This window comes from Heptranchias perlo, chromosome 5, assembly GCF_035084215.1.
Source record: "Heptranchias perlo isolate sHepPer1 chromosome 5, sHepPer1.hap1, whole genome shotgun sequence".
In the NCBI taxonomy this organism is placed as follows: Eukaryota; Metazoa; Chordata; class Chondrichthyes; order Hexanchiformes; family Hexanchidae; genus Heptranchias; species Heptranchias perlo.
This window is the reverse complement of record NC_090329.1, coordinates 62,065,290-62,090,500: the sequence shown is the minus strand read 5'-3', so window position 1 is coordinate 62,090,500 and position 25,211 is coordinate 62,065,290. Positions and strand designations below refer to the sequence as shown.

Below are 25,211 nucleotides of genomic sequence, written 5' to 3'. Positions count from 1 at the left end.
GGGTAGATGCTGAGAGGTTGTTTCCCATGGCTAGAGAGTGTAGAACTAGGGGGCATAGTCGCAGGATAAGGGGTCGGCCATTTAAGACTGAGATGAGGAGGAATTTCTTCACTCAGAGGGTTGTGAATCTTTGGAATTCTCTACCCCAAAGGGCTGTGGATGCTGAGTCATTGAATATATTCAAGATGTGGAGACGCCGGTGATGGACTGGGGTTGACAATTGTACAAATCACCAAAAAAAACCCAAAAAAAACCAAATCGTTGAGCAGAAATTGATAGCCAAGTTCCGCACCCATGAGGATGGCCTCAACCGGGACCTTGGGTTCATGTCACGCTACACGTTACCCCACCAGCGAACAAATGTTATCTGTTTTTAATATAACGGGTCAGTTGCTGTCTTTTCTATGTTTCTACCTCTCTATCTCTGTTTTTTTTTTGGTGATTTGTATACTCGGAGACCTTGTAGGTAACACCTGTCTGTCTGCACACTGATTGCCTTGGCAACGGGCAGTTGATAAAACTGTCTGTAATCACCAAGCATTGTTCTGTGATTTATAAATGCGATTTCATTTCGAGGATTTCATTTCCAACAACGTTCACCTGAGGAAGGAGGAAGCCTCCGAAAGCTTGTGAATTTAAAATAAAATTGCTGGACTATAACTTGGTGTTGTAAAATTGTTTACGAATATATTCAAGACTAAGATGGACAGATTTCTGGACTCTAGGGGAATCAAGGGATATGGGGATCGGACAAGAAAGTGGAGTTGAGGTCAAAGATCAGTCATGATCTGATTGAATGGCGGAGCAGGCTCAAGGGGCCATGTGTCTTACTCCTGCTCCTATTTCTTATATTTCTTATCTTTCTTATGCCAGTCCTGGTGACTCTCAGCCACATATCCAGATGATTGTTTGGTGATCAATGCTATCCCCTGTAGTTATGGCTTATAATTCCAGTAATGCTTCCACAACACAGAGGGGGACAACTGATACAATGAGGCCCATGTCACTACAAGAAGTGTCATAGAGCAGATCATAGGAATTCTCAAATCCTGTTTTAGGTCCCTGGATAAATTTGGTGGAACCTTGCACTACAGCCCAGTGAGTGTCTCAAGACTCATTATTGCTTGCTGCATTCTACAAAATATTGCAGTGAAGGGAGTCTTGCTGCTTCCAGAAGCTGAAGGTGATGATGATGAAGAGGGTGGAAGGACTTCCTTCCCTATAGCATGAGGGGGATATACAAGAATAGCCTGCAGCCAGAGAAAGAAGAGCAGCTGATAGACCAGTGCTTTCAATAAATAAAACATTCAAAAAGTCACTTCACACTTGCCTGTTCTCTGCCCACATCCTTACACAGTCCCTCACTGTCAAAGACTTCTGCCAAATTCCTTCTTAAGATAGAAGTGTACATTACCCCTGTCATTATAATTCATCAAACGTTGTGCTCAACTATAAGTCTTATTTTCAAAGTCATTAATTTTCTGTTAATGTCCCAAGTTTTGGTAAATTTGTAGAAAGATCCAACTGGAATAATTACACTTTTTTATAACTGATGTCAAAGGGATGAGTTCTAAACTAAGTTAGAAACTCAATTCAATGTACATCAGTATTTACCAGTATCTTACAGGGTTTGCTTTATTCATAAGGGCATCGCACACATATATAGTCAGCTCTTGGGGCAGTGAAATAGCTGGAATTTTTTCTGAGCGTTTCAAGCATGCAACCAGATCAGTCTTGCAGCGTTAGATTAGACCATTTATGGGTATAGCAAATATTTCACTGCCATTGGAGTAGATGGACCTTACAGGTCTGACCCTGTCAGAATTCCTGGGGTCAGACAATTAGCATATAGTGAGTGGATGCAGCTGGGATGCCCGCTAGGTGTGGTGGGGGAGGGGCTGAGATGGGCAGGGATATGCGGTTGTGGGCATTTGCTTCGGTCAAGAGCTGGCAGGTCTGGCAGAATATGGAGGAAATCAACTGAATTTGTCCCTTTCCAGGATTGGCTGCTTTCTTTACAGCAGTTGTAAATTGGGGTTACTTTACTGGGCCCCACTTCCGCCACTGTAAAGTATTGTACACTTGCCTCTTGAAGTTGTGCAGTATATTGGGGACGCGGAGATGGAATTGGTGAGAATTATAATGGGTGACATCATCCCACCAATCCTGCTTCTATTCCTGATGTCAGGCTGCGAGAGGGCAGGGCATAAGAACCACCTGCCCCTGTCCTCCCCAGGAATTCCCAGCGCTTCTATAGCAGGGCGTAAACTCAGCGTAAATAGATTCCCCCCCACAAAATCCCCCCTCACGCACTTCAAAAGCACCTCAAATCAACCATAAATATGATTTTTTTTGTGGCTGACATGTCCAGAACTCAACACAAGCAAAACAATAATTGATCCCTATTATTACCATTGTGTGCATGGCTGTAAATAGGGTACAATGGTATAGTGATTGTAATTGACATTTTATGAATTATTTATTCTTTTATGATTTTACAGTGTATTCACATTTCTGAAGTTCCTTATGGTCTGGGTACTGATACTTTTGGCAGATTTCATCCTTGAGCTTCGATTTGAATATTTATGGCCAGGTTGGTTATTTGTCAAGAGGGTGTATGATTCTTCTCGATATCAGGGTCTTGTAAGTATAATTTATATTTTGCCATATGTGTGTATAATGAAGATTCTAAATGCATAGCATATCTGTGCTTAGGGCTGTAAATGTCACTGTAAATTTTCTTTTCCACTGGTAAAAATAATTCAAAACTAAACTGTAGCTGTCAAAATTGATGCTGAACAGTACAGTTCTTATGGTGTGTTATTGTGATCCTGGCCAACAAACCACAACTAATGGTTACAATAGTCAGTACCAAAAATGTAAAAAAACATTAAAACAGACTTGCATTTCTCTCATCAACTGCCATTCAGTTTGGGACTCATCTCTATACATGCACATTGTCAACTTACAGGGAGAGGGAAGGGATAGTGGAGATGATCTACTAAAATATGGACATGTTGGGCCTAAGGGTCTTTTCCTATTTGTACAAGTTCTTCTGTTGCTACGTTCTCCTTGATGGCCGGGTAGTCTCCGTTAAGATTTCATTTTAGCTATATAATCTTTTGAAATTCACCAATTGTTGAATTATTGCCAAAGTTTTTAAATTGTTTGAGAATGAGTTAATTTAGTAACTTGAGAGGGCTGATTTTAACTCGTTCTGTCCAGCGATAGTGGTCCTAAAATTGGAGTGCTGCACTTACTACCCCGTTCCCGCACGCCACCATTTTGCCCGGGGCCTACATAAGGGCGGTCCGGGCGCCTGCCTGAAGCAGGCAGGGGCCTCATTAAAATAAGCAAATCAGGGTCCTATCATGTCAATAGAACCCCAATGCCACCTTAATGCATAAGAGAACGCACAAAAGGTCTCTAGGCCCAAAGTCAGTTATCTCCACTATTTTGAGGATCAGAACACCTGGAGGCTGCCCTTCTCCAGAGAAACCATCACAGATCTGTGCGGTCTGTCTCTTACAACAAGACGTGCAACTTACTCTCCCAGCTGTTTATGCATTGCCTGTGGCAGTCAAAGTGACATGGGCCTGTAATTTTTTTTGCCTCAGTCTCATTCCAGGCTTCAACAGGTGACATCAGTCTACAGGCCATGCCACTGCTGCCCTCTTTGCTAGAGCCAGTGATTTTATTGCATTGCCCATGGATGCCAGCAGTCAGCAAGAAAGGGTTGTATGCTTTGCTGCCATAGCAAGCTTCCCACAAGTGCAGGCTGTCATTAACTGCAGTCATGTAGCCATCAGAGCAACTCCCAATCAGCCAACAGCCTTCATGAATAGGAAAGGCTATCACTCAGTCAGTGTTCAGCTGGTGACCAATGAATCGTGCAGCTGCCATGATGCATACATACTGTATACATACTGTACCAGTCCACTATTTCTTCACGATTTGACCTGGCTCAGTATGACAGAGGTTGGCTGTTTGGGAATTAGTGCTATCCTCTGTACACATGGCCCATGACACCTCTACATAACTCACGCTCACCTGCCAAAAGGAGATATAACCAAAGCCACGGGACCACAGGAGCCATTATAGAGCAAAACATCGGGCTGCTCAAACAATGTGCTCGATGCTTGGACAGGTCTGGGAGCTTTCTGCAATACAGCTCACAGAAAGTCTCCTGCATTGTGGTTGTGTGCTACATTCTGCACAACTTTGCTGTATAACAGATGGGGACAGCACATGGAGCCTGCACAGCAAGTAAATCTTCCTCAATCTGATGTCAAGACCCCAACGACGGTAAGGACAGAGCAGAAGTGAATAGGTGACAGCACCAGCCTGCAGCCAGAACTACTTGTCAGCATTTGATGGCCCAACGCTTCAGCTGATCTATTCCTGCCCTTCACCCAATCTCTCCCCTACAGCCACCTTAGCACTTCTCAATACCACCTCTACCAGTCTTTCCACCTTGCAATTGAGAATTTCCAACCTCTGACCAACTTTCATGGGCTCGATTTTAGGGTCGGGTTACCTGCGGGTTTCCAGCGGGGGGGCCCCGAAAATCCCGATCTCCGATCACGTGACCGGATTCGGACGAAATCCCGGCCACTTCCGGGTACCGCGCTGACGTGCGGGGCTGCGCGCGCAAGCCCCGCTGGTGGGAATCCCGCAGGCAATTAAAGCCAGCGGGGTTCCACTTGAGAGCACTTACCTTGCTTGTTGTGGTCAGTTAATGAGCTGAAGCAGCTGTCAAAAGAGGAAGTGTGGGATTTTACGGTCAAAGCAGTCAGTTTCCCACACTGGGGGAAACAGGACCCTTCAAACCAGGCGTGTTGCAGCCAGCAGCCTGTGCCAGGTGCCAAGGTGCGCTCCACGGGGGAGCGCCCTCACCCACGCAGGAGGCCACCGCGTCACATAGGGCAACCCCTGCCCTCCACCAACCCCCGCCAAGCCAGAGGACAGACCGACACGAAACCGCAGCCCCAGTCCGAGGACCCACCCACCTACCCTGCACAACCCCTCACACCAACACCTGCCAGATGGGTGGTGCGTTGACATCGTCGGAGGACGAACAGGATGACCAGCCCCAGCAGCCTCACAGTCCACGCCGTCCGCCTCGGAGAGGTGGGGCCCCCCAACACGGTGCTGCGGCACACCCACCTGCACAGCAGGAGGGAGGGCAACCGCAGAGAGAGATGCGTCGCAGGAGGCACTACCCTCCGCACAGGGTGTACAGAGCGAGGCTCAGCTTCATGGACCTCTCCGAGGAGCAGTGCATACGGAGGCTCAGAGTCAATCGCCAGGTAGTCGCCGACATCTGCAGCCTCCTTAACGACGAGCTGCTCCCTGATGGACCAAGCAGCATCTTCTTACCTGTCGCCGTCAAAGTCACCACTGCCCTCAACTTCTTCGCATCCGGTTCCTTCCAGGGTGCCACCGGGGACATCACCGGGGTCTGTCAGTCCTCTGCACACAAGTGCATAAGGCAGGTCACCGATGGGTTGTTCCGCAGGGCCTCCCACTACATCAACTTCGCCATGGACGAGCGCAGCCAGATGGAGAGGGCGGTTGGATTCCATGCCATGGCCGGCTTCCCACGGGTGCAGGGTGTAATCGACTGCACCCACATCGCAATACGGGCACCTCCGCATGAGCCAGGGCTGTTCATCAACAGGAAGGGGTATCACTCCATGAACGACCAGCTCATCTGTGACCACCGCCAGAGATTCCTACACGTGTGCGCCAGATACCCCGGCAGCTGCCACGATGCCTTCGTCCTCAGGGAGTCCGCCGTCCCGCCCATCCTGCAGGCACCCAACGCCGGCAACGGCTGGCTCCTCGACGACAAGGGGTATCCCCTCCACACGTGGCTCATGACACCTCTGAGGAACCCCATCACCGAGCCGGAGCGTCGGTACAATGACAGCCACACTGCTACCAGGTCTACAATTGAGCAGACCATAGGGCTTCTCAAGATGCGCTTCAGGTGCCTTGATCGTTCTGGGGGAGCGCTCCAATACACACCATTCAGAGTGGGACGAATCATAGTTGTCTGCTGTGCCCTGCACAACATGGCCCAACAGAGAGGGGTGCCGCTGGAGGAGGCCCCATCCACACCCGCCACCCACATTGAGGAAGGCGAGGAGGAGGAGGAGGAGGAGGAGGAGGAGGAGGAGGCGGAGGCGGAGGAGGAGGAGGAGGACGCGCCCGAGGATGTTGGACGACCCATGCGCCGAGCCGCGACTCACCGGGATGGTCGCCGGGCCAGGGACGCACTCATACGTCAACGGTTCTCCTAGAGTCAGACACTGCGAGGCGCTCGCATCTCCTCACCTGCACATGCGAGCGGCCATACCAGCCCCTTCCACTGAAGAGTGCTGCCAGTAATCCTGCACCCACAGCAGTGTGCCCAATGGGTGGCAGCAGGTGTTCGCCGTCATGATGGCCTCCACGGAACGCAACTACTGCACAAGCCGCGGAAGAATGGACGAGAGGTGGCATCGAGCATCGGTGTGGTTGGGTTGAGCGTGGCGCGGAACGGATGGGAGGAAGTGTGGGCCACGTGCCCATCCCATTGCATGGGGATTGGGGTGTGTGGTAGTGTTCGGGTGGGGTCAGGGACGGTGGGTACTTGCGTGCACGGCGAGGATGGTGAATGAGTGGCTGTGAGGATTGCTGATGGAGCGCAGTGGTGGCTGTGCAGGAGGGGGTTGTGATCTGCTTGGCGTGATGGTGGGGACGGGATGTGGGAGGGTGCGTTGGTGTACTCACCTTGCCAGACCTAGTCAGGTCATTGAAGCGCTTGCGGCACTGCTCCCAAGTCCTTGGGGTGTTGCCCCGTGCTGCTCACCTCCGCCGCCACCTCTGCCCATGCCTTCCTGGTTGCGGCGGCAGGGAACTTGCGCCCATCCTCAGGGAAGAGTGTTTCCCTCCTCCTCCTCACGCCCTCCAGCATCAGCTGCAGTGCCAGATCTGAAAAACGGGGCGCAGCCTTTCCCCTTGGTTGAGCCATTCTCCCAGACCTCTTGCTTGCAGCAGGAGGGGCTTTGGGAGACTGCCCCTTTAACTGGAGCTCCTACATCGCGTCGACGGTACTGCGCATGCGCAGCCGGCCGGCACGCAGCTGGGGAGCGCAGAACCCGGAAGCAGGCCTTAATGGGTCCAATTATCCCGCGATCGCGTGGGGGACGCGAACAATTACCCGTCCGCGTTTTCGACGCTCCCGGAGGACCACCCGCTGGGAACCCGCAGGCCTGCTAAATTCGAGCCCCATATACCTGACACTTGACCTTGCAGGCTCAGCAGTGACGATGGAACCACACTGCAGACAAAATTGCAAAGTTAAATGATGTGATTTTTTAATGACTGACACAAGAGCCTTAACATCATATTTTCACCCATGTGTTAAGGCGGTGGAGATGGTGGAGCCCAGAGCATGGATGGCATCACTTTGAGCTGCATTCAAAGCTGCAAGAGGTGGTGACACAGCCTGCTGGTGTGAGGGTCTGGCTGAACTGTTGTAGAGGTGACCACAGGTTCTATAGTACACTGCAGAGTGCTGATGTCTTGCGACAGAATACCACACAAGCTGGAAGTGGACCCCTCCATATTCTCAGACATGGTGTGGCAGCTCTTAGGCAGGCTTTCCATTACCTCATACCTCATGATTGCATATGTGCAGAAAGCAGTTTTCCTTTGAAGGTTGGACTCCTGAAGTCAGCATCTCTGTCCTCCTCAACAGACCTTGCCCTCCAGCGAGCTGTCACCTGGGCTGTCCTTTTCACTAGCCCATCCTCCTGCTCACTTGCGCTAAATGATTCACCAGATGTAACTTGCTATTTAACCCACCCGAGGTGCCGCTTTCTGTGCTGATGCTTGGGAGGGATGGAGCGAGTGTTGATGCTTCTTCGGGGGGACTGTCCTCTTCCGAGTCTTATCCTGCAGGCTTCAGGTCTTCAGATGGTGCTAGAAAAAGGCCAGTAGGTCAAAGGTCACCATGGCATGGAAAGGCTAGGCAGTAGTAGATGATTGGTAGCATTATGCAGCACCAGGTTGCAATACTGCCCGAATGTGTGATTGCTTGAGTAAAGAGAAAAGGTACAAGTAATAGGCAGACTTTGCCCTCCAGCCTCCCGTTGCTGTTGCTCTTTACTTTGCCTGATCCGATGATGTACTTGGCTAACTATTCCACCTGGCTGAGCGCCTAAATGGAGGCTGGCCCTTCCATGGTACTGATCCTCTCCCGGTTATTGTGAGCCAGCTTCTCCTGCAGAAAGAGAGGGAGTGAGTTAGTGAGCAGTTGCTCTAAAGGGTTGTACAGATTGGTGTGGGCAGCTTCATATAGTATGCATGCTGAGAGGGAGGAGCAACAAGTTGTGAGCAAGGTGGGAAGGTGGTCATGTGCAAGAAGGTGACTTCCAATAGTAGTTCAAAATTATGAGGGGTTTTGATAGAGTACATATGGAGAAACTGTTTCCACTGGCAGGAGGGTCGGTAACCAGAGGACACAGATTGAAGATAATTGGCAAAAGAACCAGAGGGGAGATGAGGAGAAATTTGTTTGTGCAGTGATTTGTTATGATCTGGAATGCACTGCCTGAAAGGGTGTTGGTAGCTAATTCAATAGTAACATTAAAAAGGGAATTGGATATATGCTTGAAAAGAAAGAAATTGCAGGGCCATGGGGAAAGAGCAGGGAAGTGGGACTAATTGGATAGCTCTTTCAAAGAGCTGGCACAGGCACGGTGGGCCAAATGGTCACCTTCTGTGCAATGATTCTGTAAGATTCTATGATTATGCAGACTTTCAAGTCCAGGGTGTGATTTGAAGAATGTAAAGCATTGCATCTCAACACACTTCCAATTCTCTATGTAAAATGACCCCATGTCAACATTTTGCATGTTTTTGCTCCATTTTCTGCAAATATTTTGGGAGAAGCAGGAGAAAAAATAGCCATTTTCCAAATCCAGAGCATTTAAAGCAGATTTGAAGTGATTTATCTAAATTTCTCCAAATTATTTGACTTTGTATTGATTCAGATTTTCAAGTCAGTTCGAGGTTCATCTCTAACAATATCAACGAGAGGCTGAAAACCCACGGAGAAGCACATTTCGGGATTTGTGCCAAGATGCGCCCACCCAGGGCCTCTGCTGCTGATTTTGCCAAAGTTTTCAGGGCACAGGAAGGTCCATTCATTTGACTGGCATTTGTTGGCTGTTGTGCCACCAGAGGAGTATCTAGGACACCCACCGTTGTACACATGCTGCGTTGGTGGCCTGGTTTGGGAACTTGTGTGGGGGGGGGGGGGGAGGAAGTGGGGGAGAGGGGGAGAGGAAGATGTGGTCAGGTTCCAGTCTAGTTTTTAGCTATTCCAGTGTACTCCTGCCAAAGTTATGGTAGGGGTATGCTGGAATGGCTGTCTATTTTCAAGGCTGTGCTGTTCTAATATAATGTTTATTTTTTAACCTTCACAGGCGTTTTCCATACTTTTTGTATGTGCAGCATTTACCTCAGATGTGTTCTGTTTCATCTTCATACCACTGCATTGGCTTTTCTTCGCAGCTAGTACATATGTATGGATTCAGTACCTCTGGAATTCAGGTAAGTTGTTATCTACTATTTTAATCTTCAAGAAAGGCACCAGAGGTGAGAAAATTTGTTCTTCCACAAATGACAAAAACCAATGGATGTTCACAGACAAATGACTTTATTTCACTCAGATTTAAATTACTCTGTGGAATTTAAAACTCTGCAAAAAACTATTTTTTAAACTAACAATTTAGTGTTTAGCAACAAGGTTAGGATCCAATGAATATTAAAACTTGAGATATTTAAATTGCATAAAATTGAGCTGTTCTGCAATATTTCTGTTCAGTTAATCAAGAGAAACACAAATGGGGTTTAGAGAACAATCCAATCACAATTAGGCCTTTAAGCGAAGTAGGGAAATCATTAATATTTCCCCAATAGCTTTGTCTTGATTGATCACCAAAACAAGCTAGCAAATTGCTTATTATTTAGTCACTAGGCAAACCACTTCTATTTAGCATATTAAACACCTTTTATCTAGGTCTTTTTTAAACTTATGAGAATACATTCAGACGGTGAAATTAAACCAACAAGCAGGGGCAGGATTGAAATGGCAGAGCATAATGGTGTTCGGTCCCATTTTGGCAGCACATTCATACAATTCCAGCCCACCTGCGATGACTTCCCATCTGGCAGATAATGGCCAGAAGTGCAGCAGCATGAGGCCTGACTCCTCCACACTAACCGTCATGTGGTAGAAACTCTTGAGCAGATCTGTCAATGACTCCAGCAATCTCATTATCCAAAAGCATTTGCTTTTTCAAGCCTGGACTTGGAACACAGCATACTTACTCTCATCAGCTATAGGTGATTGCGACAGGCTTCTCTGGACAGCTGTTTCTTGCTCCTTCTGTGCCATTTCCTCCTGCCCCTGGTCATCAGAGCTGTACCCTCCAACTGTGACGCTGACTTCAAGTTTCCTAGTTAAGTCCTCCATGGTGGATGTTTCTGGACTGTTTCCCAGAATGAGATCCAGTGATGCGGTGGGTGTGAGGTGCTAGGTGTCTCCTGCAAATTGGGCCCCAGTTCTGCTTTTTCTTACACACAAGGACAAAAGTAAAACCAGCGTAAAGCACAATTGTTTATTTCCTTTTATTTTCAAATAGCCTTTCCTTAAGTGTTGCATGGTGCTGCTGGTGAATGTCAAGTGTTTTGTAAGTGCTACTATTTGTCCTAAGTGCATAGAGTGAAGGAATATGAATTGCTGCGTGAATCCTGAACTGGAGCCCTGATGCCTGCTTCTCCGTCTCCTGCCTCTTCGTCCAAATCACCACGCCTCAATTTGCTTAGCCGTCTTCTGCAAAAGAGAGAGAAGTTCATCTACTGCCAGCCCTCCTCCTCCTGTCCTCCTCCTCTTCTTCTTGTTATGCCCCTTCTTCTCTTACAGAGGCACAGACATATATTCCTTAGTTGCCACCTCTGCCATGTCTTCAGAGTTTAGCCAGGAGTCTGGGTGCTTTGTGTTGCTATTGCTGTGACAGAATTGTGAAGCATGCAAATGCTGGACATAGAAAGAGTTGTAAGGAGCTTATGGTGTGCAGTCTTGCAATAAAGGAGGTGGTGCTGGAAAAATGAGTTTAGCAAAAGTGATGAGTGCAGTTTGATGGACACCCCTGGGAAGCTATATACTTTGTATTGGGAGGCATGAGTAGGGGAGAATAGTACTGCACAGTCATTGTGTATTATTAGGATGTTTAAGTACATGCCCTACTCTGCCACTCCCTATGGGGAGATAATTGAATTTTTTCAGCACAATATTCAGCTTCTGGCATTGATTGCATCCACAACTTCTTGCTAACGTCACTGATCCTCTACCTTCTGATACTCCAGTGGTCTGGGCGAAAGTAATCTCTCTCCTCTGCTGCAACAACCTTTCTGTAGAATCTGCATCAAATCTGGAGACACTTCTGCCTGCCTTACTGCAACTGCTGGCCACTTCCTGCACCAAAAATAAAATTTCTGCTGCCACAATTGAGAAACCATTTGAAGCCTCAAGCTGCTGCAGACCTTTAAGGCTTGCAGAAGTATTTCAAATTCCCATCTCCATTTGAATGCTGCCAATTGCTGGATGGAAGTTCCACCTTGTATGCCTCATATATGCAACTGGCCTGGACGTGGAAACACTGACAGGTTCAGGTGCTAATGAGTTGGGTGGATGCACATTGCTGAGGGGCACTTGGGCGATAGGGGATAGAGAGGAAAGCCCAGCCTTCTTCACACAATGTTCATATGTGCATTTTCTATCAGGAGTCAACAGATAATGAATGGGAATCCATACTGAGTTTTGTCCATCCCTAGCCTGAGGACACTGAGACCAGTTGTAGTGCCTCCACACTTATGCCAACTAGATCAAACCTTGATCCTTCCTGGTCTGTGTGGTTCAGTATTACACCACTGTGCCTTTGGACACTCTCTGCAAAGAGGAATTCTGCACAAAATGGATGTTCACAATCTGCTTCCTCAAGTAGTTTTAAAGCAAATATATACAAAGAAAAAACACAGAGAAGCAGTAACTATAAATCTATTTAGTGGGAAAGAATTGCTCTGATCATTGTGTAACAACATTATAAATGTATTCATGAAGATTTCCTCTGGCTGCTATTTCCAGAAAAAGCCCCCCCCCCCAATATTTTAATGTTAAAACTTTTAGGGGTTATGGAGAAATTTAGATGAATACAATTTTCCTTTAAAAGCCCACACAGTGTGCAGTTTAGACTCAGTGCTCAGCATTTTACCCCTTACATTAACCATTTTGAGTCCCACTAGAAAATAAGGTAAAACTGCTTAAATTTATTTTGTGCAGGATCCTTTAAGCCAACAGAGTGAAGAATCTTTTGCAACACTTTTCTGGGGTGGGTTTTAACTGAAGATGCAGTAGTAAAAAGGTAGCATGCTACCCCACTGTGCCACCTCATCTCTCAATGGAGAAGAGTGTTTAAAGAAAAGACTTTTCCTGATTCTTTCTGCCTATATATAAAAGAAACATTCCTTGGTATCCTGGGTAGGGCAGTGGTGTAGCATATTGTTCTTTTCAGTTTTGTAATCTGAGTTCAAATCCAACCCAGTTACTCCCATACTTAAACTCCACATACTGGAGTTACACAGTGCTGAGTTATGGAACGTTTGTGAAAGAACATTTGAAAGGAGTCATGGGTTAAAAGACCATGCAACTGCATGAATAATACAAATATTTTTGTATAAACATTTTTCCCCAGAGTACTACCTGACTTTCTTGTTTGCCAACTCAAGGAATAAACTGTTTAAGCAGAGAGTTCCCTTTTAAAATGTTCACACTACATCCTATCATTACAGTCAGACCTGTCTATAACAGCTATCTTTGGGACTGATATCAACTATTGTACATACAATCAATTAATATATACAGGGGTCTGACATTCTTGAAAATTTATCTCTATGTGGAGGTATTTATTAAGAGAAGGTTTTAATGTATTTGTTCCCTCATAACTTTGTGTTTAATATTTCCATTAATGTTTTTATAATCTCCTTTAAATTACAAACAATTTGTCTTGTGCATTTCCTTTTCACTGTATAGCAACAGCTAATACAGAAAGGATAAAATGCCAATTGGAAATGCTCGCCCACAATTCCACACATGCAGGTTTATTTTTAATTCATTCTCGGGATGTGGGCGTTACTGGCAAGCCTGGCATTTATTGTTCATCCCTAGCTGCCCGTGAGATAGTGATGGTGGGCCTTCTACTTGAACACTATGGTGACGATGCTCCCACACTGCTGTTAGGACTTGACCCAGTGACGATGAAGGAATGCCAATATATGTCCAAGGATAGTGTGTGACTTGGAAGGGAACTTGGAGGTGATGGCGTTCCCATGCACCTGTTGCCCTTGTCATTCTAGGTGGTGGAGGTCATGGGATTGGGACATGCTGGTGAAGATGTCTTGGTGAGTTGCTGCAATGCACCCTGTAGATACTACACACTAGAGCCATGGTATTCCATTGTTGGAGGGGATGGATGTTTAGGCTAATGGATGAAGTGCTGATCAAGCGGTGTCAAGCTTCTCCAGGCAAGTGGAGAATAATCGATCACAGTCCTGACTTGTGCCTTGTAGGTGGTAGCGTGGCTTTGGGAGTCAGGAGGTGAGCCACTCTTCGCAGAAACCACAGCCTCTAACCTGCTCTAGTAGCCACGATATTGATGTGACTGGTCCAGTTAAGTTTCTAGTCAATGGTGACCCCCAGGATGTTGATGGTGGGGTACTCGGTGATAGTAATGCCATTGAATGCCAAGGGGAGGTGGTTGGCCTTTCTCTTGTTGGTGATGGTCATTTTAGTATCTATAAGAGAGTTGCTAAATTTTAAAGTGTTTGAGAAGTTAATACTTAAGGATAACCCTATTCTATTTATATTTGTTGAAATTTAATTAAAATGAATTGGCATGTGGTAAAGCAGTGGACATGATCATAGGCTAAGTAAATGATGACAAAATGTAACTTAAGCAACAACTGCCTCACACTTCAGTTAACCCTTGTTAATTTAAGGAATAAAGTGCTACCTAGTGCAATGAATATGGATATGGTTGAACTATTCAAAATAGAAACTAATAGTTTACTGATTCAAAAGGAAATAGAATTAGATGGTAAGCAGGTAGGAGGGAAATAAAAATAATAAGCGTCTGACATGCATCAAAATAACAAGGTGAGTAAAATTGGTTGAATGTCCTTTTCTTATTCTTCCTCTTATTATTTTATGACAGATGTTTTATTTCTCTTGAGTTCCTGCAACAACCATCACAAAAGGAATAGATAACATATCAATGTTACAAACTTTACTGTTGTGCTAGCAGTGGTTCCGGACTTTAATTAGGAATATCATGGATTTTTCTTATAATTGCTTAAGCTTGCAATATATTGGTCTTGGAGGGGGTACAGCGCAGATTCACCAGAATGATACCAGCGCTTAAAGGGTTAATTTATGAGGCTGGGTTGCATAAACTTGGATTGTATTTCCATGAGTTTAGAAGGTTGGGGGGCGATCTAATTGAGGTGTTTAAAATGATAAAAGGGTACGATAGAGTAGATACAGAGAAACTATTTCGTCTGGTGGGGGGGTCCAGAACAAGGGGGTACAATCTTAAAATTAGAGCTAGGCCGTTCAAGAGTGAAACCAGGAAACACCTTTTTACGCTAAGGGTGGAGGAAATGTGGAATTCTCTCCACCAAAAGGCTGTGAATGCTGGGTTAATTGAACTTTTCAAGGCTGAGATCGATAGATGATTTTTAGGTAAGGGTATGAAGGGATATGGATCAAAGGCAGGTAAATATTGAGGTACAGATCAGCCATGATCTAATTGAATGGTGGAACATGATTCAATGCTCCAGTCCTGTTCCTCTGTTTCTATATACACACAGGGTAAAATGCACTATTATAATGTCAGTCTATGTGCACGATTTTGACCTGTTAATAAAATTACTTTCATGGGAAACAAATTGACATTTTCAGGATGTTTAACTATCAAAAGGCCAGAGTATATCCTCAGCTCAACACCTGAGCAGCAGAAAACCTCTTTATTAAAATAAATGCAAATACAAAAGTGCCGGAAAATTACACTCCCTCCTCTACCTCCCCATCATTTTTAAGGGAGCAAGGTAGATGGATTAGAATGTTGATCATAAAATTAGACCTGAAAGAAAAAACCCAAACTGTAGTTTTAAACTGTATGGTGATTCTGTGACCTGCTGCTGTCAGTGTGAAGCAGCTCTTATGGGGAGCGCATCTCAGGAAATCACAGTGAAAGGAAAATCCAGGACTGAATGCTCACAATTTCCCAGATGCACTCCCTATGAATTCTGCTACCTGCTGGGAGTGCCAGATCACAGAATCACTCCCTAATAACTAATTATAACATGATTGTAATGGAATATGTTACCAGTATATAGTCAACTTTTTTTCTTTTATATATTGTTTCTCCAATGTTTATCATGTGGAACAAATTTAAAAAATGAGTGACACAAAATGAGAGAGAGCACGACTGGTCCCTTTGTTAGCATCGTGGATCGGGGGGTCAGCCAGCATCGTGGATCGGGGGGTCAGCCAGCATTGTGGATCGGGGTGGGGGGGCAGTCAGCCAGCGACAACATCGATGGTGGAGGGTTCAGCCAGCATCGGAGATCGGGGAGGGGGGCGGGTCCAGCACTGGGAGGGAGCCAGCGCGGAGGGGTGGTCCACCATTGGCGGGGGGGGGTCCACCATTGAGGGGGGGGTCCACCATTGTGGGGGGTCGGCCGACCACAGGGGTCCTGTCGGCCAGGTGAGCTTTTTGGGCCTGGATGAGGCACTCCTGCTTCTCCGGGCCGACAAGCAGCGCAATAAAGGCACTCACCTCATGGATCCGGCCCTTCCCGCCTGCTTTCACCTGACGTGAATCGGAAGCGATGGGAAACCCGAACAGGTAAGGTTAAATTCATTTTAATTTTACAATACACAAAGTAGTAAGTACCTCAAGTATTTCAATGAGTACATTGCCCCTTTAAGTATTGGCCCTACAGCTTTAAGTGGGGGTGGGACTTCCTGGTGTCTGCTGAGCACACGCACACAAACCTGCCTGGGTTAAACCCAGAAGTGGGCGCATTGGAGCCAGGATGCGGTCCCACTCCAAATATCTACTATTTTGACTGCCCACCCACCCCAAACCCACCCTTTCTTGGGGATTAAAATGACCCCCTCAGTCTGGCTGTGTAGAAATCACTGTTAATATTGCAGGTTGAATTTCAGCCCCAATAGCAACATGCTATCAACAATGGGATGGAAGTGAAATTTGAAAATAAGGATTTTGAATACAAGATTTTTATCCAGAGATCAAATATGACCTAGCTATGACATAACTAGGAGATTGGGATCTAATGTAATAATCTAATTGGGAGATTAGGATCTAATGCAGAATTAAATTTCACAACAGTAGCATAGAAAATCATTTGGATTTAGACCATGAAAAGGAAAGAAAAATCTGCATAAAGAAACCCAAGCACCCTAAAGATTGTCTCCAAGGACAATGCAAACAGCAATCCCAATGGACAAAGAAGAGCATCAGCAGCAGGTACACTTTCACGGGAGAGGATTAACTAGAAAAGAAGAATAAGTGGAGTACCTCCTCTGCTCAGCTTCTGTTAAATCAATCTAACATCTAAACTAAATAAAAGTCCTGTGTTGAATTACACATATCTATCTTCATATATATATATCTGCATTTGTGTGTGTATGTGATTGATATATATATATCTTTATATCTATCTATATACATACATACACACACATATATATATATATATATATACACACAGACAAGTAGACCAGGCTAAAAGATCACCTATTTGTTTGCGCTATAAAGTATTCATAGACAAATCTTAGTGTAAAGGACACGTTTTTCCAGTTTAGGGAGAATACTTTCTTAATTTACAAAAGTGTGATCCCTGCCGAACTGACCAAGAAAGGCATTAATATGCTTTCTGGAGATGGCAGCAAATTGGACTTTCTTGCCCACTGAATTGAGGAAGACAGCTTGATTAAGAGGAGGCTAAACAAGGGACAAGAAATGGGGTGGTTGGAAATGACAAAAGCAAAGTATTTTAAACTTTATTTTGTCAAAAGCTCCTTGTATTTTATGTAAAATAAAGCTAATTGCTGTTTTTTAAACAAAACTTCCAAATATAATTTTCTGAAATGCTGCAGCTACAATACAGGCAGTCATAAATTCTGCCACAATTAGTTTGTTTAGTTTTTGTTAAGGCTGAGGGGTAGAAATTGGTCGGCATTGCACCCGTTTTTCAGGGGCCACAACCTGAGTGCACTGGATACAGCAAAGGCTATGAGCCCCGACAACATCCCAGTTGTAGTGCTGAGGACTTGTGCTCCAGAACTAGCCGTGCCTCTAGCCAAGCTGTTCCAGTACAGCTACAACACTGGCATCTACCCGACAATGTGGAAAATTGCCCAGGTATGTCCTGTCCACAAAAAGCAGGACAAATCCAATCCAGCCAATTACCGCCCCATCAGTCCACTCTCAATCATCAGCAAAGTGATGGAAGATGTCGTTGACAGTGCTATCAAGCGGCACTTACTCACCAATAACCTGCTCACCGATGCTCAGTTTGGGTTCCGCCAGGATCACTCGGCCCCAGACCTCATTACAGCCTTGGTCCAAACATGGACAAAAGAGCTGAATTCCAGAGGTGAGGCGAGAGTGACTGCCCTTGACATCAAGGCAGCATTTGACCGAGTGTGGCACCAAGGAGCCCTAGTAAAATTGAAGTCAATGGAAATCAGGGGGAAAACTCTCCAGTGGCTGGAGTCATACCTAGCACAAAGGAAGATGGTGGTGGTTGTTGGAGGCCAATCATCTCAGCCCTAGGACATTGCTGCAGAAGTTCCTCAGGGCAGTGTCTTAGGCCCAACCATCTTCATCTGCTTCATCAATGACCTTCCCTCCATCATAAGGTCAGAAGTGGGGATGTTTGCTGATGATTGCACAGTGTTCAGTTTCATTCGCAACTCCTCAGATAATGAAGCAGTCCATGCCCGCATGCAGCAAGACCTGGACAACATCCGGGCTTAGGCTGATAAGTGGCAAGTAACATTCGCGCCAGACAAGTGCCAGGCAATGACCATCTCCACCAAGAGAAAGTCTAACCACCTCCCCTTGACATTCAATGGCATTACCATCGCTGAATCTCCCACCATCCACATCCTGGGGGTCACCATTGACCAGAAACTGAACTGGACCAGCCATATAAATACTGTGGCTACAAGAGCACGTCAGAGGCTGGGTATTCTGCGGCGAGTGACTCACCTCCTGACTCCCCAAAGCCTTTCCACCATCTACAAGGCACAAGTCAGGAGTGTGATGGAATACTCTCCACTTGCCTGGATGAGTGCAGCTCCAACAACACTCAAGAAGCTCGACGCCATCCAGGACAAAGCAGCCCGCTTGATTGGCACCCCATCCACCACACTAAACATTTACTCCCTTCACCACCGGCGCACAGTGGCTGCAGTTTGTACCATCCACAGGATGCACTGCAGCAACTCGCCAAGGCTTCTTCGACAGCACCTCCCAAACCCGCAACCTCTACCACCTAGAAGGACAAGGGCAGCAGGCACATGGGAACACCACCTGCACGTTCCTCTTCAAGTCACCCACCATCCTGACTTGGAAACATATCGCCGCTCCTTCATCGTCGCTGGGTCAAAATCCTGGAACTCCCTTCCTAACAGCACTGTGGGAGAACCTTCACCACACGGACTGTAGCGGTTCAAGAAGGTGGCTCACCACCACATTCTCAAGGGCAATTAGGGATGGGCAATAAATGCTGGCCTTGCCAGCGACGCCCACATCCCATGAACGAATAAAAAACCCCCACTAAAACAGGGGTTCGGCCTCATGCATAGTCTAATGACCCCTCAAGTCAATTGGGCTGCTGAGTGGACCAGGCGTTGGGCCTTCTCTGCTCAAGTTTCCAAGTAGCTGTGGTCTAGCAAGCAGCCGTCACCAAAAAGGTAGACTTTTTTTTAAGTTTGATGTGGAGCCAGGAGGAGCAGGAATTCAGGGCTAGTTTGTTCATCCCAAAAATGGCCCATGATTTTGGAGGGTAGGGATGGGAGAGGGAATTTCTATGCAGGGAATTTCCTGGGCCTTTCCCTCCCTAATCCCAAGTGGCCTGGATGCTGGAATGAACTCAATATAAAAGTCTGCTTGGAAGATTGGTAATTGCTGTAAAAATGGGCAGGGATCTGGTAGTAAGGGTCCCTGTGCAATGTTCTACCTCCACCTACCTGAGTAACACTGGAAAACAGGTGCTAAAACAGAGGAAAATTTTGCCTACCTTTGTTAATATATTAGGATATGGATAAATGTATATGGCTACATATCCGATTATCAACCTTATTCTATCGACCAGATTTATTATTCTCATATCTGCCATGTTTGCTTATTGCTTGTTTTGATCCAAAATAAGCAGTCCTTTAAAAGTGTAAGATATGTTTCAGAAATGTATTTAATTATGTAATAATTGTAAAAAGCACTACTGATTCTTTTGAGCTGACTTATAGTAACCTTTCTCTTGAAACTAATTTTTGAACTCATATTTGGCTAAAGCAATGTTTTTCCTGTTTGGGTTGGAATCTAGGCTCACCCTGATGAATATCTTAAAATTGCTTGTATTATACTGAAGGGAAGATCTTATTAAAATGGTTATGTCATTGAAGTACATGGTAGGATACTTCTGTTATTCGGTCTCCTGGGAATATTATGTGATTTAGGATTTAAGGAGGAAAAGGGACACCCCTGCATGAGATGTCTGGCACAACAGATGTTTACCTTAATTTTATCTACAATCTGTAAACGATAAAAGTGTATCAAAATCATTTTGTGGCGGCATTAAGTCTGGTGCCAGAGTGAGGGAATATGAAGATTATATGACTTCTCTTGGTTTTCCTCGCTGGACTATTAAAAACTGTCATGCACATATCTTAAGTATATTTGAATGAGATAAATCTAAATCTGATTTTTAAAATTTGTATCTTCCTTCTCCAAAGTTTTCTTTTCTCTCTTGAGGGTACTGGCTCATGCTGGGATACAGTTCCATCAGTAGCGGCCGTCCTCTGTTATCATGCCCTGGTGGACATACTTCTCATGTTAATCTAGACAGCGAGCAATGACAGGCTTTCAGCATTGAGGGGGCATCAGAGCTGAGCCATCCAATGTCCTCACACAGGCACTTTCCAGAGGACAGCAATAAGTAGCAGGAATTCTGGTTGATTGCCTGGGGCATTGAGGTCAATTTTAGCACTACTAGCACCATCACAGCTGGGGATTAGTCAATTCAGCACAGACAAGGCATTGAACGTGGGACTCCAGCGGCTATAATGAAATGTTGCTATCCTTCTGGTTCACAAGCATCACCTACATGAACGTTTATCACACTTCTTTCATGTCCTCTCATGCAACCTTGATCTTCAGTAGTTTCTTCCCATTATCAATTAGTGGCTTTTTATTGACCATATCATAAATCAGTTATTCAGTGATAAGGGCTTTCAGGGTTTCACTAGAAAAACAGTAAAATTTGAAGGAGGCACAGACTGGTATAACTGGAAAAAGCCAGAGAAATATTAGTAACAATCATTTGTGGTAACTTTTCTTTTCAACAAAATTACCAAAGTTATTTTATGACTCAATTTGTACCTGGTACAAATTCTGTACAGTGGTGCCACAGGTTAGTGTTCCAGTGCACTACAGTGAGGGCATTGCAAGTCAAATTAACCTTTCATTTGTAACTGTATTTGTAAACATTTTATGATCAGATCTGTTTATCAATGGTATAATTTCCAACACAATGCATTTCTTTTTTTCCCTGCAGAGAGAGGTGTTTGCTTATCTACTTTGACTCTTTGGATACTTTTTATTTATATAGAAGCAACAATCAGATTTAAGGATTTAAGAAATTTCAACGTAGATCTTTGTCGCCCATTTGCAGCACACTGGTAAGAGAATCTAATAAGTTTTGGAATTTATAATTTGAATTCATAAGGAATTTCAAAAGACATTTGATAAAGTACCACATAATAGACTTGTTAGCAAAATTAAAGCCCATGGGATTAAAGGGACAGTGCCAGCATGGATACAAAATTGGCTAGGGGACAGAAAGCAGAGAGTAGTGGTGAAAGGTTGTTTTTCAGATTGGAAGGAAGTAAGCAATGGTGTTCCCCAGGGGTCAGTATTAGGACCACTGCTTTTTTTGATATATATTAATGACCTGGACTTGGGTATACAGAGTATAATTTCAAAGTTTGCAGATGACATGAAACTCGGAAATGTGGCAAACAATGTGGAGGATAGTAACAGACTTCAGGAGGATACAGACAGACTGGTGAAATGAACAGACACATGGCACATGAAATTTAACGCAGTAAAGTGCGAAGTGATGCATTTTGGTAGGAAGAATGAGGAGAGACAATGGGCTCGATTTTAGGATGGCCGAGTGGGTACGTTCGTGGCGGGGGGGCTCCGAAAATTCGGGATTCCCGGGGCGGGTCTGGAGCCCGGCTCCAACCCGACCACTTCCGGATTCCCCAATGACGCGCTTAGATGCGCGCGCAGCCCCCGCATGCGGGACTCCCGCCGGCAATTAAAGCCGGAGGGATCCCAATGAAACCAATTATTTTGATACTTCAGGTTGTTAGCAGATCTGATTTGGAGGATATTTTAGGAGGGGTGGGATTTTCATTCAAACTGAGTGTGTTTCCCGTACTGGGGGAAACACTCCATAGTTGCAGTCATGACCTCCTCGGAGGACGAACAGCATCACCAGCCTCGCCATCCACGCCGTCCACCTCTGACACGTGGAGCTCCACAACACAGTGCTGTGACACATCCACCTGTACAGCAGGAGGGAGGGCAACCGCAGAGAGAGATGCGCCGCAGAAGGCACTACCCTCGCCATAGGGTCTACAGACCGAGGTTCAGCTTCCTGGACCTCTCTGAGGAGCAGTGCACACGGAGGCTCAGAGTCACTCGACATGTAGTCGTGGACATCTGCAGCCTCCTTGATGCCGAGCTGCTCCCGGCTGGCCCGAGCACCATCTTCTTACCTGTCGCTGTCAAAGTCACCACTGCCCTCAACAACTTCTCCTCCGCATCCTTCCAGGGTGCCACCGGGGACATCGTCGGCGTCTCTCAGTCGTCTGCACAAAAGAGTCCTGCAAATACACCTACACCCACTCTGCAGTGACACAATGGGTGGCATCAGGTGTGGGTCTTCATGGTGATCCTCAAGAAAGGGAATTATTGCACAAACCAGACAAGGTTTGCAAGGACGTGGCAGTAGTGATGGTAACAAATTTTTATGTTTTTTTGCAAAACAAACAAAAGTAAATCAAAAACATGATATTTTGTCTTACACCCTTGTGCATCCCCTTTGTGCTCACAAAATCTTTGCCTTACGTTTACGGGAACCCCTACGTGGTGCTACCCCTGTGGCTTCAGCAGAGGTAGTGGCAGGTTGCTCTTGTCCATGCCCTGACTGATGAGATGCTTTGCGCGGATGCCCTCTGGGTTTCGGTGCCCCTGAGGGGCCCTCCAAAGTCTGCTCCACCTGCACCTGTGCAGGGGCAGACTCGGCCACCTGGAGAGGAGGCAGCATTGCGGGTACTGGTTGAGAGGGGGGCAACGGGTGAGACGTGGGAGCGCTTTGAGTGGCGTCCCCACTTCCACATCCCCTTTCACCATCATCCCTCTCCTGGCCCAGGCCCACATCACTCCTTCCACCCTGCTGGACGACAGTTTGGAGGACTTCTGTGAAGCCTTGGAAGGACAGTTGTAATGTATCTGTCAGCCTGTTTAAGGCGGCAGGATGTTGCTCACCCTGAATCCGAACGGCCGTTGTCAGGGCTTGAATGGACTCAATGTTGAGCTGTGCTTGAAGCTTGATGGAGGCTAGCCTTCACTCCATCGCAGACATTCCCGCACCTACCCGCGACACTATCTCAGAGATGTCTTCACGTCCATGTGACACTATCTCGGAGATACCCTCCTGTACCTGTGCCACCATTCCACTCATGCAGGAGTTGGACTCCTCCATCCTCTGCGCGATTGTGGAGAGTGCGCGTGGAGAGTACCTTGGCAATGTGCTGCTGTCCCTCGATGACTCTCCTTTTCATGGCTGGCCCCCAGGGTTCAGCATCTGGGTCCAGCTGAGCAGAGCCTGGAGAAGAGTGCTCCCACCGACGTGGACTCTCCACGGCTGCCCCTGCCACCAGGGTCTGCTCGTGCTCACATGTGCGTGGTGACTCACCATGTGCAAGCCCAACTAAGTGAGGATGGGGACCCACTGAGGTGTGTGTATCTGCGCTGGTGGATGGCTGGCTCAGATGTGACGATGCACCCTCAGAGGCCGGCGGGTACTCTGAGGAATTGCCCTCCGCTGTCACAGTGCTCGCAGATGGCCCTGCAAGAGAACAGAAAGCAATATTAAGCATGTGGACATATGTTGAGGTGCTGCAGATGCCAAGTGATGCTAAGATCATTCGCTATCATGAGTGCTGAGTGTTAGATTTCCGTCACCAGCCGCTTGTGCACTCCCAGTCTCAGCATCCGCCACGGACAGGCACTCCAGCGTCTGGCTTATTTCGAGTGCCTGCTGCTCCGCATCTGTTAAGACCACCTGGTGTAGCGGGCCCCATCCAGTCCTTGCCCTCTCCCGGGCATTCTGGCATCTCTTCTCCTATCAAGGCAAAACACAGAGGCGTGATTGAGTGATGGTTGCATGGTGACCCGCTGCATGCATTGGTGTGGGTGGGGGTGAGCATGAGGGAGATGCATGGGAGGGTGCATGTGAGACATAGCTATGAGATTGTATGAGGATTGGGTTGCGTGGTAGTGTTCGAATGGGAACTGGGGCGGTGAGTAAGTGCAGGCAAGGTGAGGATGAAGGTTGAGTGGATGTGAGGAGTGATGCGAGAGCGTTGTGGTGGCAGTGCAGGAGTTGTGTGGTGGTGGAGCTGATGTGGAAGACAGAGTGTGGGAGAATGCGTAAGTATACTCACTTTGTCTGACCTGGTTAGGTCATTAAAGCGCTTCCTGCATTGGACCCAGGTTCGGCACACATTGCCGCTGCTGCTGACCTTCTCAGCTGCCTCCAGCCAGGCCTTCTTGGTGGCAGAGAGAGGACACCTCCTCCCATTAGATGGGAACAGAATTTCCCTCCCTGCTCCTCACCCCATCGAGCAGCACCTGGAGTGAGGAGTCAGAGAACCTTGGAGCAGCCTTGCCCCTGGCCTGCTCCATGCTCCAAAAATGTTTCTTTGCTGCAGGAGGAGCATTGGAGGACTGCCCCTTTAAATAGGGCTCCTCCTGCTGACAGCCTGTGATGTGGGTGCGCAGTGTGCCCGCTGCGCAGGTCTGGGACGGGAAACCCGGAAGCCAAGGTAAGTGCCTTCAATTAGGCTGCGTTCGCAGCGAATCCCAAATTACTCACGCGCCCAGTCGACCCCCCACTGCCAACCCACCTCCCTCCTAATATCGGGCCCAATATAAACTAAATGGTACAATTTTAAAGGAGGTGCAGGAACATAGAGACCTGGGGGTGCACATACACAAATCTTTGAAGGTGGCAGGACAAGTTGAGAAGGCTGTTAAAAAAGAACATGGGATCCTGGGCTTTATTAATAGAGACATAGAGTACAAAAGCAAGGAAGTTATGCCAAACCTTTATAAAACACTGGTTAGGCCTCAGCTGGAGTATTGTGTTCAATTCTGGGCACCACACTTTAGGAAGGATGTCAAGGCCTTAGCGAGGGTACAGAAGAGATTTATTAGAACGGTGCCAGGGATGAGGGACATCAGTTATGTGAAGAGACTGGAGAAGCTGGGGTTGTTCTCCTTAGAACAGAGAAAGTTAAGAGGAGATTCGATAGAGATGTTCAAAATCATGAACGATTTTGACAGAGTAAATAAAGAGAAACTGTTTCCAGTAGCAGAACGGTAGTTAACCAGAGGACACAGAGCCAGAGGCAACATGGGGAAACAATTTTTTACGCAGCGAGTTGTAATGATCTGGAATGCACTGACTGAAAGGGTGGTGGAAGCAGA

General features: G+C 46.5%; 1 pseudogene; it reads left to right on the top strand.

The window, feature by feature from the left end:
- The window catches only part of LOC137321393 (macoilin-like), a 103,651-nt pseudogene that overhangs the window by 39,375 nt on the left and 39,065 nt on the right, over positions 1 to 25,211 (top strand).